General features: G+C 49.2%; 1 long non-coding RNA gene across 1 annotated transcript in view; it reads right to left on the bottom strand.

Moving 5' to 3' along the window:
* The window catches only part of LOC125112548 (uncharacterized), an 80,774-nt gene extending 69,224 nt beyond the window's left edge, over nt 1-11,550 (bottom strand). The window contains exons 1-2 of the long non-coding RNA XR_007131173.1: nt 10,910-11,550; nt 9,823-9,940 (exon numbers count right to left, since the gene is read on the bottom strand). This is a non-coding gene — a long non-coding RNA (uncharacterized LOC125112548). The remainder of the gene's footprint in view (nt 1-9,822; nt 9,941-10,909) is intronic.
* Between the last annotated feature and the right edge of the window lie 4,073 nt (nt 11,551-15,623).

The raw sequence follows: 15,623 nt of genomic DNA, 5'->3' as shown, positions 1-15,623 counted from the left end.
TGCAGGTTCGATCCTTGGCCTCGCTCTGTGGGTTAAGGATCCGGAGTTGCCATGAGCTGTGGTGGAGGCTGCAGACGTGGCTTGGATCCTATATTGCTGTGGCTGTGGCGTAGGCAGGCAGCAACAGCTCTGATTAGACCCCGAGCCTGGGAACCTCCACATGATGTGGGTGCAGCCCTAAAAAGACAAAAGCCAACAAAACAAAACAAAACAAAGCAAAACATTATAAATCAACAATACTTTAATAGAAAATAAAATAAAATCATTTTAAAAAATGCAGCCAGGAGTTCCTGATATGGTCAGTGGGGTTTGATCCCTGGTCTTGCTCAGTGGGTTAAGGATCCGGGGGTGTTGTCATAAGCTGTGGTGTAGGTGGCAGATCTGGTATTGCTGTGGCTGTGGTGCAGGCCGGCAGCGGCAGCTCCAATTGGACCCCTGGCCTGGGAACTTCCATACGCCGTGGGTGCGGCCCAAAAAGAAAAAAAGAAAAAAAGCCCTGCAGTCTGGTCCTAAAGCTGCGGCCAGAGGCGATGGGGTGGGGGGCCTCTGTGGTGAGGGAGCCCCGAGGTGCCCAGGAGCAGGGGGGGGCGGCACTCACGGCGGTCAGCGGCACGGCGAACATGGGCCTTGGGAGGCAACCGGTCACAGGGGACCAGAGGAGTCTTCCCCTGTCGGCTTCCCCGCCACTTGGGGGTCTGATCAAGGGCCACCACAGGAGCCACAGACACAGGTTCCTGAAAGCTGCAGGGCAGGGGGGGCCTTTGCAAAGCAAGTTCACATTTCATCGCCATGCTCCCCCCACGCGGTACTCAGGTACCACCGACCCGCAGCACCGTCTCAGTCTTGGGTGTGCGGCGCAGTGACGTGTGTGTACACGCAGCACCAGCTGAGCACTGCGAGCAGGTTCCTTAGCGTCCGCTACCCTTTATTCACAGACTCCTTCACTGGCACGTTTGTCACTGATGCGCATGATGCTCCTGCCAGCTGACGGAACCACTGCTGGGGAGACCTGGAACATTGGGGGAAACTGCTTTTGCGGTGAAAATATTGTTGCAAATTATTTTCTCTTTTCTTTCTTTTTTTAGGGCCACACCCAAGGCCTAGGGAAGCTCCCAGGCCAGGGGCCAACCTGGAGCTGCAGCTGCCACAGCCACGGCAACGCCAGATCTGAGCTGCACCTGCGACCAATGCCACAGCTTACAGCAACGCTGGATCCTTAACCCACTAAGAGAGGCCAGGGATCCAATCCGCACCCTCACAGAGACACCATGTCAGGTTCTTGACCCGCTGAGCCACAGCAGGAACTCAAGGAAAACCATTTTCTGAAGGAAGGAGAAGGCAGCTGAAGAGACAGGGAGCGGGCTGCTGCCCACCTGTGCGGGCCCAGGGAGGAGTGGGTCCCACATGAAGCCAGGGACATGAATGCAGACCTCAGGGGCCCTGTCGCAGGCCTGGACGCACTGACACACACGGCAGAGAGAGGCCAGCTCCGGGGGACCGCCTACCGCCGTCCACCACCTGGAGAATGAGGCCGGGGAGCCGGTGGCCTGGCCCCTCACATGCTGCCCTGGGAATCGGACAGGGCCATGGCCTGACAAGGGAGCGCCTGGGGGGTGGCGGGGCGGGGGGGAAGACCCTTACATGAAATCAAAACAGAGATTTTTTTCCAAGAGAGAAAAGCTCTGAGAAGCGCACTAACAGGAGCCCTGGGTGTGAGGGGACGTGCGCCCCGGATCCCGTACACGCCGTGGGGTGGCTTTCTCACCCTGGCTGGGCTGTGGGGTCAGGCCTTGTCCCGGGAGGCTGGCAATCACAGTTCTGAGCGTTTAAAACAACAACAACAATGACAGAGCAGGGAGCAGTTTCTCAGTGCTGCCTGAGAGGCTGTCTCCCGGGCTTAAGTCCTAATTTCGCCCCAAATAAAACTGAACTCTCAGGGAAAAAACAAACAAACAAACAAACAAAAAAAAGCAGCAGTGCACCTATGGGTACCTCGAGGTGCTCAAAGAGAAGGGAGTCAGCAGGCTGACCAGAGACCCTGACTGCAGGGAGAGCCGCGTGTATCAAAGCCCTTGCATCTTCACCCCCTCATTCCACCCCTGCCCCCAGGTCGCAAAGCAAAAACGAAACAAACCCCAGCAAAACCCAAATCAAGCCAAAAACACATACACACAAGAGCAATGGCAGCTAGCTTCCAGGTAGAGGGTTGTGGGGAAAAAATCCAAACTAGATTTTCTTTTTACTCTCTCTTTTTTTTGGTCTTTTTAGGGCCACACCCTCGGCATATGGAGGCTCCCAGGCTAAGAGTTGAATCAGAGCTGCAGTCACTGGCCTACGTCACTGCCACGCCAGATCCGAGCCACATCTGCCACCTACACTGCAGCTCACAGCAACACTGGATCCTTAACCCATTGAGCAAGGCCAGGGATCAAACCTGCGTCCTCATGGATACTAGGTAGATTTGTTTCCGTTGAGCCACAACAGGAACTCCCAAACTAGATTTTCAAGTCTGCCTGGAATCCCAGCCCTGTTTATGCTCCTTTCCAAGTGGTTAAGTCAGTGATTCCCAGCCCTGGTTTAGGACACCCCCCCCAGGGGTCTTTATTCCAAGGGCCATTGTATAATTCTAACAATAAAATGATTTTAAGTCCCTGTGCTTTAAAATAAGCTCACACCTTGTACAAGCTCAAAGCACAGACTTTCGGAGGGAAAGAGATTGTGAAATCAACAAACAGTCCGATTCCAAGAGGCCAGCCACAGCAATCAAAACACCGCTCTGGATCTGGATAACACCTTGCGGCTTCGAGGGCGCTTTCTGATTCCTGAGCTAGTGACTGAATGTGCGGATTCATACAAAAGCTGACTGTTCTGGCCTCCACACTGCACTGCAGGGAGGAGCACACGTGCCCTCCCTCTGGCACGAATGCATCGCCTCGTGGCTTCTCTGTGACGTGTCCATCAGCGGCTGATGGCAGGAGCACTGTCTGGGCATCGAGGCCCCAATTCATGGTCACAGAGAAGGAAGCGGAGGCAGCTCCAGGCTTGGCTTGGCCCCTGGATCAGGCTCAGCTGGCAGCTCTGGGGCAGCAGCTCGAGGAGCTGCCGGGGCCAGAGGCGGGTGCCCCACTCTAGAACTTTCCCTGGCTGACAAGGGAAGTTTACAAGGGGAAAGGGAGGTCATCAAACCCCACGTAATCAATGTCTTTGTCAAGGACCATAACTGCCAAGGATGTCTTCTTGGTGGTCGTCTGTCTGGATGTGTCTTCCGCGTGCCGTGTCCCTGGGGTCTGGGGAGGCCTGGGCCTGGAGGAGATGGTAGGTGGGACCTGAGACAATGGCCGGGGGAGAGAGGCCCGCTCTGTGGGGTCAGTGCTCCTGAGCTTCGCTTCAAGGTGGGCAGAGTGGCCCTCCACATGCCTTGGACTCAGCCAACGGTGAGGTCTGCCATTTTTCCAGATCTGGGCATGGAGCCTCAGGCCATCAGGTGGGAAGGCCACCATCCCCAGAGCCGCTGCCCTGACTGCTGGTAACGCTGGTGCCTGTTTGGCTATATCCTGGAACTAACAAGGCGCTTGGGGATTCAAAGAGCAATTGCCTTTTTCTAGGTTCTGCCCCGCCAAGTGCTTCCCAGCAGTCCAAATAAGTTGCTAATAGAAAGTTCCGATAGGACGTAACAGCTTACAAAGTGTCTGAACAAATGACAACGCACCTCTGCACACAGTCCATGAGGCACGACCCTGCTGCCCCCTGAGGATGCTCACCGCGGGGGCAGGCGTGCAGGGCTTTAGTCACTGCAGGTGGCAGGGAGCGGGTATTCGTTTTCCTATTTTGCAGATGAGGGAATGTGAGGTCAGCTGAGCTAAGAGTTCATAAGCAGCAAGGCCCAGCCTGGAATCTGGGTCTATTTCATCCAGGGCTCACACCCCTGCCAGCCTTGGTGGAATTCCTAGAACTGAGTTGTGTTCAGAGAAACAAGGGCCTGCATAGGAGGGGTGCCTGCATCCATAACGGGTGGATGTTTATTTTAAAATGACAAACACCATGGAAACTGGACAACAAAGAGCAATTTTCTTCTCTTTTTATGACTGCACCTGTGGCATATGCAAGTTCCCAGGCTAGGAGTTGAATTGGAGCTGTAGCTGAGGCCTACACCACAGCCACGGCTATGCCTGATCCCAGCCACATCTGTGACCTATGCCACAGCTTATGGCAATGCCAGATTCTCAACCCACTGAGCGAGGCCAGGGATAGAACCCACACCCTCAAGGACACTATGTCACGTTCTTAACCCACTGAGCCACAATAGGAACTCCCAAATTTGGTTTTAAAGAAAATAAGTACAAGACCAAAACTGAGAGAAATAGTATGTGTTATAGAAACACAATCTGAAGACGTTCAGAAGACCTTCCACTTAGTCAAGCAAAGTTACTTCCTCTCCTCCTGCCTCTGGCCTCACCCTGCTCAGGGCTGGCCCACCTGTTCACTACCCCCTGCAGAGCTGACATGGGCGCCTCCTTGTGGTTTTGATGCCTAGTGGGCAGGATGGCTGTGGGCTTCTCATGGGAGAGGAAGAACTCACTGAAAAAATAGTCAAGGGCAGAGAAGTGACTCAAAAGTTGCTAAGACCAGCCAGAGAGAGAGGATACAAATAACAGGGCTTAGGTATCTGTCTCCAGAAATCTAGTCTAATAGGTACACTGAGTGTTTTAAAGAATGAGCTGAAGCTGGAAACATAAAAATGCACATGACAGGAGTTCCCATCGTGGCACAGTGGTTAACGAATCCGACTAGGAACCATGAGGTTGCGAGTTTGATCCCTGGCCTTGCTCAGTGGGTTAGGGATCTGGCGTTGCCGTGAGCTGTGGTGTAGGCTGCAGATGTGGCTCGGATCCCGCATTGCTGTGGCTCTGGTGTAGGTCGGCAGCTACAGCTCCAATTGGACCCCTAGCCTGGGAATCTCCATATACCGTGGGAGCGGCCCTAGAAAAGGCAAAAAAAAGACCAAAAAAAAAAAAAAAAATGCTCCACCAGCTTCATTGGGAATTTGATTAAAATTGCATTAAATCTTAGCTTTGCCCTGATGGCCAGAAATTTTTGTTTTTTGCTTTTCTCCACCCCTCCCTGTAGTTTCAAATAATGTGAATTAAAAAAAAATGCACATGACATCAACAGTCCATGTGTGTCGTGAATGACATACACACGCAGTATGTACAACTAGACTGAGTACAATTTTCCAAACCATATGTGAAAATAATGCAGGAAATTAATAACTCTGGCAATCACATCAGCTGTAGATAACCAACACATAAACCCACGTGCTCCCAGAATTTGGCACAGTGTATCTACCTTTTAGGGAGTCACAACTAAAGCTGCAGAAGTACATCAAGATTCACTTAATCAGCTCAGGGATACTTTTTTCACTCCAAAGTAAATAAATAAATACAACTGAAAAATCTTTAGGGCAGTAAAACACGTTTCAGAAACATCTTTATTTCCTCTTTAAATTGGCCATTATCTGGCTATATGCTTTTTAACTTATTTCTGTATTTTTACCACGTGTAGTTAGATCTGAATAAAAAAGAACTGTTATTCCCCAGGGTATAATATACATGAAAGAAAATGACTGTCCTGTATTCACACAAAGATAATTACGAAAGGGACAATCTGGGATCTACTTTATTTTCTGCAATTGTCATAAAAGGCAAATGTTTATTTTCACTTAGAAAATGGGGTACATTAGAAGACGGGATTAAGATGGCGGAACAGAAGGACTGGAGCTCCCCTTCTCTCATAAAACCACAAAACTACAACCAAATGCTGAACAACCTTCAACCAAATGGACTGGAAATTTTCAGAAAGATATCCTACTGCAGAAGACAAAGACGGGGCCATATCAAGAGGAAGGAGGGGTGATTACATGATATAAGCAACCCCATACCTCCTGGGTGGGAAGCCCACAGACTAGAAAGTAACTATCACAGAGACTCACCTACAGGAGTGAGAGTTCTGAGCCCCTCATCAACCCCCCACGACTGGGGATCTGGCACTGGGAGAAAAAGTCCCCAGAGCATCTGGCATTAAAGGCCAGCGGGGCTTGTGCGCAGGTCCACGGGACTGAAAACGGAGACCCCATTCTTGAAAGGTGCACACAGACTTTCACGTGCACTGGGTCCCAGGGCAAAGCAAAGGCTCCATAGGAATCTGAGTCAGACCCAACTGCAGTTCTTGGAGGATCTCCTGGGAAAACGGGGTGACTGTGGCTTGCTGTGGGGGAAGGACACTGGAGGCAAAGCTCTTAGGAAAATTCATCAGCGTGCATTTCTCTGGAGGTGGCCATTTGGGGAAAATCTGACCCCACCCATCAGCACTGAGAAGCCCAGGCCAAACAATAGTCCAGGTGGGATCACAGCTCCATCCATCAGTAAATAGGCTGCCTAAAGACTCCCCAGGCACACAGCCACCTCTAATCTCACCGAGATACAAAGCCCCACCCACCAGTCCCTCCCATCAGGAAGCCTACAGCAAGCCCCCATGCCAACTTCAGCCACAAAGGGGGCAGACACCAGAAGTAAGAGGGGCTACACCTCTATTGTCTGCAAAAAGGACACCACACCCAAAACCTATGAAAATGAAAAGATAGAGAACTATAATTCAGATAAGGGAGAAAGAAAAAATCCCAGAAAAACAACTAAGTGATCAGGAGATTATCAGCCTCCAGGCAAAGGACTTTAGACTGTTGATGCTGAAGATGATGCAAGACATTGGAAATAAATTAGAGGCAAAGACTGACAATTTAGAGCAAACATTGAGCAAAGAAATACAAGATTTAAAACTTAAGCAAGCAGAGATGCAAAATACAGTAAATGAAATAAAAAATTCATTCGAAGCAACCAACAGCAGAACACAGGAGGCAGAAGAAAGAATAAGCGAGGTGGAGGACAAACTAGTGGAAATTACTGATGTGGAACACGGAAGAGAAAAAAGATTGAAAAGAAATGAAGACAGTCTAAGAGGACTCTGGGACAACATTAAATGCATCAACATCCATATTATAGGAGTGCCAGAAGGAGGAGAGAGAGACAAAGGGATGGAAAAATATTCAAAGAGATAATAGCCAAAAACTTAAAACAATCTTGTGTGTGTGTATATATATATATAGACTCCTATATCAAAACTTAAGGGTAACTGCAAACTAAAAATCTACAATTGATACACAATTAAGAAAAATCAATTCAAATACAACACTAATGATAGTCATCAAAGCACAAGAGGAGAGAACAAGAGAAGGGAAGAAAAGAAGAGCAACAAAAGCAAATCCAAAACAGTTAATAAAATGGCAATAAGAACATACATATCAATAATTACCTTAAATGTTAGTGGACTAAATGCCCCAACCAAAAGACACAGACTGGCTGAACGGATACAAAAATAAGACCCATATATATGCTGTCTTCAAGAGACCCACTTCACTTCTGGGGACACATACAAATTGAAAGTGAGAGGATGGGAAGAAAATATTCCATGCAAACGGGAATCAGAAGAAAGCTGGAGTAGCAATACTCACATCAGACAAAATAGACCTTAAAATGAAGACTATTTGGAGTTCCCATCATGGTGGAGTAGAAACGAATCCGACTAGGAACCATGAGGTTGCGGGTTCAATCCCTGGCCCCACTCAGTGGGTTAAGGATCCAGCACTGCCGTGAGCTGTGGTGTAGGTCACAGAGGCGGTTCGGATCTGGCGTTGCTGCAGCATAGGCCGGCAGCTACGGCTCCTATTAAACCCCCAGCCTGGGAATCTCCATATGCCGCAGGTGCGGCCCTAAAAAGAAAAAAAGAGAAAAAGAAAATGAAGACTATTTTAAAAGGCAAAGAAGGACACTACACAATGATCAAAGGATCAATCCAAGAAAAAGATACAACAATTTTAAATATCTATGCACCCAACAAAGGATCACCACAATATATAAGGCAACTGCTAACAACCGTAAAAGGAGAAATCAACAATAACACAGTAATAGTGGGGAACTTCAACACCCCACTTTCAGCAATGGACAGATCATGCAGACAGAAAATCAATAAGGAATCACAGGCCCTGAATGAAATGGGGTACATTACCAAAATCAGATTGAAACATGCAGATAGTGGTCAGTGTTTATATGCAGCTTTTAAACCCTGGATAATATTCTTTTTTACTTTTAAATATTTATTTATTTGACCACCCCTGTGGCATGAAGAAGTTCCTGGGCCAGGGGTCGAACCCACACCAAAGCAGTGACCCACGCCACACCAGTGACAACATTGGACCCTTAGCCCCCTGAGCCACACGGGAACTCCAAGAATGTTAACGTCATGTTTTATTTCCCACTCATTTAGTAGCGCCCATGACTAGGTTTGGGGTGCAAAGGAATTTCTGGAAATTTACTTCAAAAAAAATTGATGCACCATGCCTTCTTAGTATACACTCTCATGAGTCAAGAATGGACTCCAGTTTTCAATTTTTCTACTTTTTAAGTCCTTGGCAGTTTGCTCCACACAGATGACACTGGATCATACTTTATACACTATTTTATGATGATTCAGGCAGATTCGGGTTATCGATATCTTTAGGAGGGTTGCATCCTTTGGTTATTACAGAGCATAGACAATGCTGCATGAATAATTTCTAGCCTAAGTGGATGGTAACTGCATACTTCCACTTGCCGAGGCCAAGCTTTCAGAATCATTCTTGATTCCTCTCACATTCTGCATTCAGATCCACCAGAGACAGCGTCTGACTCAACCTAACAGAATAAATCCAGAAGCTCCCCCAGGCGCATGGCTGTACTTGCCATCCTGGAATGAGGCTCAAGACCCATGTGCTCTCAGCTCTGGTCCTCCTGCCTCTGCCCCGGTTCTCTTTCCACACAGTAGGCAGAGTGTCCCTTTTAGAGCATGTGTCAGATCGCAGCACTCTCCTGTCCAAGCCCTGCCACGGCCCCTTCTCGCTCAGAGTTGAGAGCCAAGGTCCCAACATCGGTCAGCCAGGCCCACACGCCTTGCCCCCAACTCCACATGCGGCGCCAGCCACGCTGCCCCCTCCATCCTGCCTCCAGACCTCTGCTCTACTGTCCAGTCACTCGGCTGGTTCCTTCACCTCTTTCAAATTTCAGCCTAAATCTCACCTTCTCAGTGAGGCCTGCTCTTTTTTTTTTTTTTTTTTCTTTTCTTTTTACGGCCACACCTGCAGCATATGGAGGTTCCCAGTCTAGGGGTCAAAATGGAGCTGCAGCTGCTGGCCTACACCACAGCCACGTCAACACCTGATCTGAGCCATGTCTGCAACCTACACTGCAGCTCTGGCCGATGCCAGATCCTTAACCCACCAAGCGAGGCCAGGGATCGAATCCACATCCTCACAGACACTATGTCGGGTTCTTAACCCACTGAGCCAAAACCGGAATTCCGAGTTAGCCTGTTCTGAACATGGTCCTTTAGGATGGCAAACTGCCCCGTCCACAAACCCGCTCTGCCAAACAGTGCCAATGCCCCCAGCCCACCTTCCTCCTCCTCTCTCCAGAGCCCTCAGCACCTGCAGCAAACTAGAGAATGTGCCTATTTATTACAGTTATTGTCTGTATTGTCTCCAAACTGGAATGCACCTTCCTTGAAGACAGGGGTCTTTGTGCTGTTCCCCGTGCATCCCCAAACCCGAGCACCGTACCCAGCCCACAGCTGCACTTGGTAAAGACGTACCAGAGGCATCAATTAACCTAATGGAACAGCATCACATGGCCTTGCTGGTGAAGCCTGTGGAGCTGCTACGGCCCAGTCACGTCTTACCTGGGAAAAGACCAGGGGCCAGCCTCCTCCGAGCTGAGTCTGTTGTCTTATAGATGCATTCACGGACTGCTGGTTAGGCTTCTGTTTCCCTTTTTTCCTTTTAGCACTTTTAATTATCCTGAAAGACAATTTCAGTGTGTTAGTAAATTGAAACCGTTTTCTAATAGGGGTGATTTATTCTGATATATGTGCTTTTCCAGGCTTGCAGCTGGGCTGGCCTCTTGCGTAGGCCACACATGTAGTCTTAGGTAGTTAGAAGTGTCCAGGGAAGCCAACGTGCCCCCAAATATCTTCCTACTGGTGGGGCGGACCACCAGGAGGTTGACTGGGGGTGGGGGGAAGTTAACGAAGTCTGTGATGACTTCAACCTGGGGGAGGAAAGTCTTGATTGTTCACTGTTAGCTAAATCCGAAACGGTGAGAAACAGTCTGGAAATACATTAGAGAATGAATTAAAGTTGGGAGCATGAAAATGCATATCATGGCAGTGGCTTGTGGACAGCATGTCTGCCAATCACAGTACTGTTTTCCTTTCATGCCCTTCAGAACAGGACGTCAGCGGCTGGTCAGGTCAGGACTAGGAAGTGTGTATATGTCACAGAGGACAGGTCAGAAGGCAGCACAGTGGCACCTGGGCCACTCTTTCTGGGCTCCCTGAGGGCTGCCTCTCAGGTGAGGCTCAGTTTAGAGAACCAACAATTTATTTATATATTTATAAATATATATTATATACGTATTTTTAAAAATAATTTACAATGTTCTTATTTCTGCCATACAGCAAAATGACCCAGTCATACGTATATATACACATTTACATTCCTTTTTCTTATATTATCTTCCATCATAATCAATCCCAAGAAACTGGCTATAGTTCCCTGTGCTGTGCAGCAGGACCTCATTGCCCATGCATTCTAAATGTAATAGTTGGCACCTACTAACCCCAAACTCCTAGTCTATCACACTCCCTCCCCGTCCCCCCCCCCGCCTCTTGACAACCACGAGTCTGCAGAGAACAAAACATTTACAACAGCAGTCATCTTCCAAACAGCAAAAACCTCTGCCTACATTAAAAAAAAAAAAAAAATCACCTGGTGACAAAGACAAGCACAGCAGTTTTTGTTGGAAGGATTCTCCCGGATCTTCCTGATCCATCTACTGGGAAGTTATGGGAATGAATCACTTCATTGACCTGGGATTGACCTGGGATCGACTGCCCCTTCAGCCTTGCCCAGGGCACTCAGGCTGGCAGCGTTCCTACCAGACACACATCCGACTCCTACACAAAGGAGGAAGGGAACACCTCGGGCCTCGGAGGCCGTGGGTGAGGAAAACGAATCCTGGAGCGTCCTCCTTTTCTCTCTAGAAAGAGCAAGGGCTGGAAGCGCGCTCAGTGAAAGTGGGGACACCGGTTTGGACGGTGGCACATCTGTGGTTTCTGAAGCGCAGGCTTGTCCACAAACGTAACTTCTCTAAGGGAATGTCCTTCCGCTGCTTCTCCCGGTTTGTGGCTGGGGGTTCTGGCAGGGACCTCCACCCGCCTTCATTAGGCCGCTTTCACCAGGGCGCTCAGGCAAGGCCTCCACTCCGAAGTCGCTGAAGCCTTGGGTCCATCGAAGGCCTGCCTGGCTCACTTTGCCGAGGGCGGAAGTCCCGGACTTACTTCCCAGCGTGTGCCAAGCCCAAGCTGCGCACCCCAGAAGCTTCCAGCGCCAGACCCTCCAGGACCTGGGGGCGGGGCCGCAGCAGGAAAGGGAGGAGCCTGGAAGGGGAGGGGCGGAGCCTGGACTGAGAAGGGTGTGTCCTGGGTAGGGCCTTACCTTGGAGGGGCGGGGCCTCGATTTGGGCAGAACCCAGGGGAAGGCAGAGCCTGGGGTGGGGTAGGCAGGGCTAGGCCAGTCCGGGGAGAAGACTTACTCTGGGGCGGTGCTGGGGTGGGCGTGGCCTGGGAAGGGGTGGGGCCTGACGTGAGAAGGGCGATCCCTGGGCGGAGCCTGGACTTGGATGGGTATGATCCCTTGCTCGCTGTTGCCTCAGGTCTTGTCCCCAGCTACTGCGCTAGAAATCTGATCTGGAAGGGTTTCCTTGTGGAGAGAGTGCAGCAAGGATGATGGGCTCTAGCCTTCTTGTGTGTGTCCTGTTCTGCTGACAAACAGAGACAGACTAACTGGTTCATACAAAGAAATGACCCCCGTCTGGGGGGCCAGGCATTTTCCCACCACCACCACAGTCCTGGCCAATAGAGTAATCAGAGAGACACCGGCCCATTAGGGATGAGTTGCCTTTCAGGTGAGTTGAATTGTGAGACCTTCCACGAATCAAAATGCTTTTAAGTGGCTATGGTTTTAAAAATCATGAAAGTCGGAGTTCCCATCGTGGCTCAGTGGTTAACGAATCCGACTAGGAACCATGAGGTTGCAGGTTCGATCTCTGGCCTCGCTCAGTGGGTTAAGGAGCCAGCGTTGCTGTGAGCTGTGGTGTGGGTTGCAGACGCAGCTCATGATCCCGAGTTGCTGTGGCTGTGGTGTAGGCTGGCAGCTACAGCTCCGATTGGACCCCTAACCTGGGAACTTCCATATGCCTCCAGAACGGCCCTAGAAAAGGCAAAAAGACAAAAAAAAAAATCGCGAAAGTCATACAAGTTTATTGCTTTACAAGTCAAAATAATGCTGTTGTATATGGAGTAAAAAGTGAACCCCCCTCCCTTTAAATCCCTTGCCCTCCATTCCCACTGTCCACAGGTTAGCGTTGTTGAAGGTTTGCTGCCTCTTTCTGGAGCTTTTCCTGTCCATTAAGTGAGTGCACACATTAAACACACTTATGGTATTTTTTTCTTATGTACATAGGGCTAGAGCTTATATACTCAAAGAAAAGCACTGCGCCAGGAGAGTGTTCCTAGCAGTATTTGATCCATCTCATTCTTTTCAGCCAGGGCATATCATTCCATAGTATGTATGCAACCATGAAAATGTTTGGTGGCTGTATGAGTTTCCTAGGGCTGCTATTAAAAAAAAAATTACTACATTCTTGGTGGCTTAAAACAACAGAAATTGATTCTCTCAAAGTCCTAGAGCCTAGAACTCCAAAATTAAGTTGTCAGTGGGACCAGGCTCTCCTTCACTGCAGCTTTGCCCCAGCCATTGGTGGCAGCTTCTGAGCAAGTGCCCTTGGTGGGAAGGAAAGTGTCCCTGGAGACAGTGCAGTCAGCCCAGGTCAGGGCAGGGTTTGTGCCTGGCGGGGAAGCTCCATTCAGTTAATCCTGGGTCTTGTTTGTTAATGCTTTACCCTGAAGGAAAGACTGACCTTAAAAGAAAACATTTTAAAAGAAAACATTTTCTAGCATTTAGTGAAATTTTTATAACTTAATATTTTGTATTAGAAGCAAAATGTAAATATTTCTGGATCGTGGGGAAAACTAAATTCCTTTTTACTCATGTGCACAACACGGTGTAAGAAGGGAAGGGCTCCAATGGATGGGATTCATGCTTCTTTCCCAAAATAGGATAAGCAATGAGGCCATATCTGAAATGGACAGTCATAGAGATACACAACACTCATGTCCAATACTGTTGCAAGGCGGTAAGATGCTCTGATATGGGTGGAGGAGGGGCTGGAAGCAAATAGTGTTTGGCGAGAGGAGGGGCTGGTAAGCAAAAGGCTAGAACCTGAGTCAGTAAAGACAAGAACCATGAGCTTCAGAAACTGCCTTCTTGGGCTGAGTCCCCTCTCCTCCTCCAGAACTTGGACAGTGACCTAAACTCTGTTCTCAGCTTCTGCACTTAGGACTTAGGCACCCTGCTGTCATTCTCACAGAGTGTTTTAAGGATTAAATCAGCGTGTAGCTGTAGAGCCTGGTCCCTAATGCTCATGAAGGGGAGCATCATGCAGAAGGAGTGGAGGAACAGGGGCGGGGTAGGGGGTTGAAGGAGGATGAACCAGATGGAGCCTCAGAGGCAAGTCTGGGTTTTGAACAAGCCCAGTCATGGCAGGGGAGGCTAGAACAGCATCTATTGTTAAATCAAGAAGAGAAGGTTTAATCAGTGATCACCGGAGGTTTTCGTCATCATTCGCCCCCGCCTCAACATACAAATCAATGTAAATGGCTTTCCCTGGAAAAGAATCCCTCTCTGGCCCACGCTTCCCTTCCACCACTGAGTCCTCGTTCCTCATCCACTCCTGACTCCAGGGAGGGTCCCGTGGTTTCCCTCCTACATCCACAGCAGGACTCCGGGCAAGGGCTGCCTCCCACACCATCTGCGCCTGCTCCATCAGGCTTCACTCCATGAAGGCTACCTACGTCGGGGTCCCAGGGACCTTCATGGGGCTACACCAACCCGCAAATCTTAGTCCTCTTTCTTGACCGATACGTGGCTCTTATCACATTCAGTTCCTCCTCCTTACACGGTTGCGTTCAGTTGGCTTGGGGGACACCACCTGGTTTTCCCCTCTGTCTCTGGCTGCTGCTTTGGAGTCTCTGGTGTTCGTCCTCACTGCCAGCCCTGCCCACGGGGGCGCAGGGGCAGTCATGGATTCTCGTCCCTTCTGGTAACCTCCTCAGTCTCCTGGCCACTAGGAGTGCCATGTCTCCCAAGGGTATCTCTCTGGCCAAACTTGTCACCTTCATTCTAAGTTTATGGCCAACACCCTAGATGAACAAGTGTCTCACCTCCAACTCTTTTTTTTTTTTTTGGACATAGGAATAGCAACTTTGTTTACTTTGTCCAGGAAGGCTATTAAAGAGGGGGAAAAAAAAAAACACCAAAAAAACCCTTACTATTTAGACTCACCTTCATTCACAAAACAAAGGACATGTTAACATTTTAAAAATAGAAAAGGCATGGAGTTCCCGTCGTGGCGCAGTGGTTAACGAATCCGACTAGGAACCATGACGTTGCGGGTTCGATCCCTGCCCTTGCTCAGTGGGTGAACGATCCGGCATTGCCGTGAGCTGTGGTGTAGGTTGCAGACACGGCTCGGATCCCGCGTTGCTGTGGCTCTGGCGTAGGCCGGTGGCTACAGCTCCGATTGGACCCCTAGCCTGGGAATCTCCATATGCTGCGGGAGCGGCCCAAGACCAAGAAATAGCAAAAAGACCAAAAAAAAAAAATAGAAAAGGCATAATCTCCGAATTAAGCCTCCAACCCTGCCCTTTCCCCCCAAACTTGCTACTCCCATGACTTATTTCAGTAAATGACAACTTTATGCTTCCCGTTGCTGCTTTGGGTTGAATTGTGTCCCCCACATTTATATGTTGGAGCCCCAAGCCCCTTGCAACTGTATTAGAGAAAGGGCTTAGGGAGAATTAGGGTTAAATGAGGTCGTAAAGGTGGAGCCCTGATCCCACAGAGCTGGCGTCCTTATAAGAGGAGGAAACCCACACCAGAGATCTGTCAGCAAATCCTATCTTCAGAATCCATCCAGGCTTTACCTGCTGGGCTCATCACCAGCGGCGTTCAGGCTGCTGGATTATGGCAATAACCTCTTAGCTCACCTTCCAGCGCTGGATGGTCACACCCCCACCCCAGGCTCTGCTCAAAAGAAAAAACAAAAGTAGCTAGAGCAAACTTGTTATTTCATTTCATTTCACTTATTTTGTATTAGAATGTAGTTGATTTACAGTGTTGAGCTAGTTTCACGTGTATAGCAAAGTGATTTAGTTGTCCACATATATATCTATTCCTTCTACTCCTTTTTTTCCCCCCTTTTTTCAGCTGAACCCTCAGCATATGGGAGTTCCCTGGCTAGGGATCGAATCCAAGCCACAGCTGCAACCTACACCACAGCTGTGGCAAAGCTGGATCCTTA

The sequence above is a fragment of the Phacochoerus africanus genome, chromosome 12 (assembly GCF_016906955.1).
Source record: "Phacochoerus africanus isolate WHEZ1 chromosome 12, ROS_Pafr_v1, whole genome shotgun sequence".
In the NCBI taxonomy this organism is placed as follows: Eukaryota; Metazoa; Chordata; class Mammalia; order Artiodactyla; family Suidae; genus Phacochoerus; species Phacochoerus africanus.
This window is presented reverse-complemented; position numbering and strand designations above follow the sequence as displayed.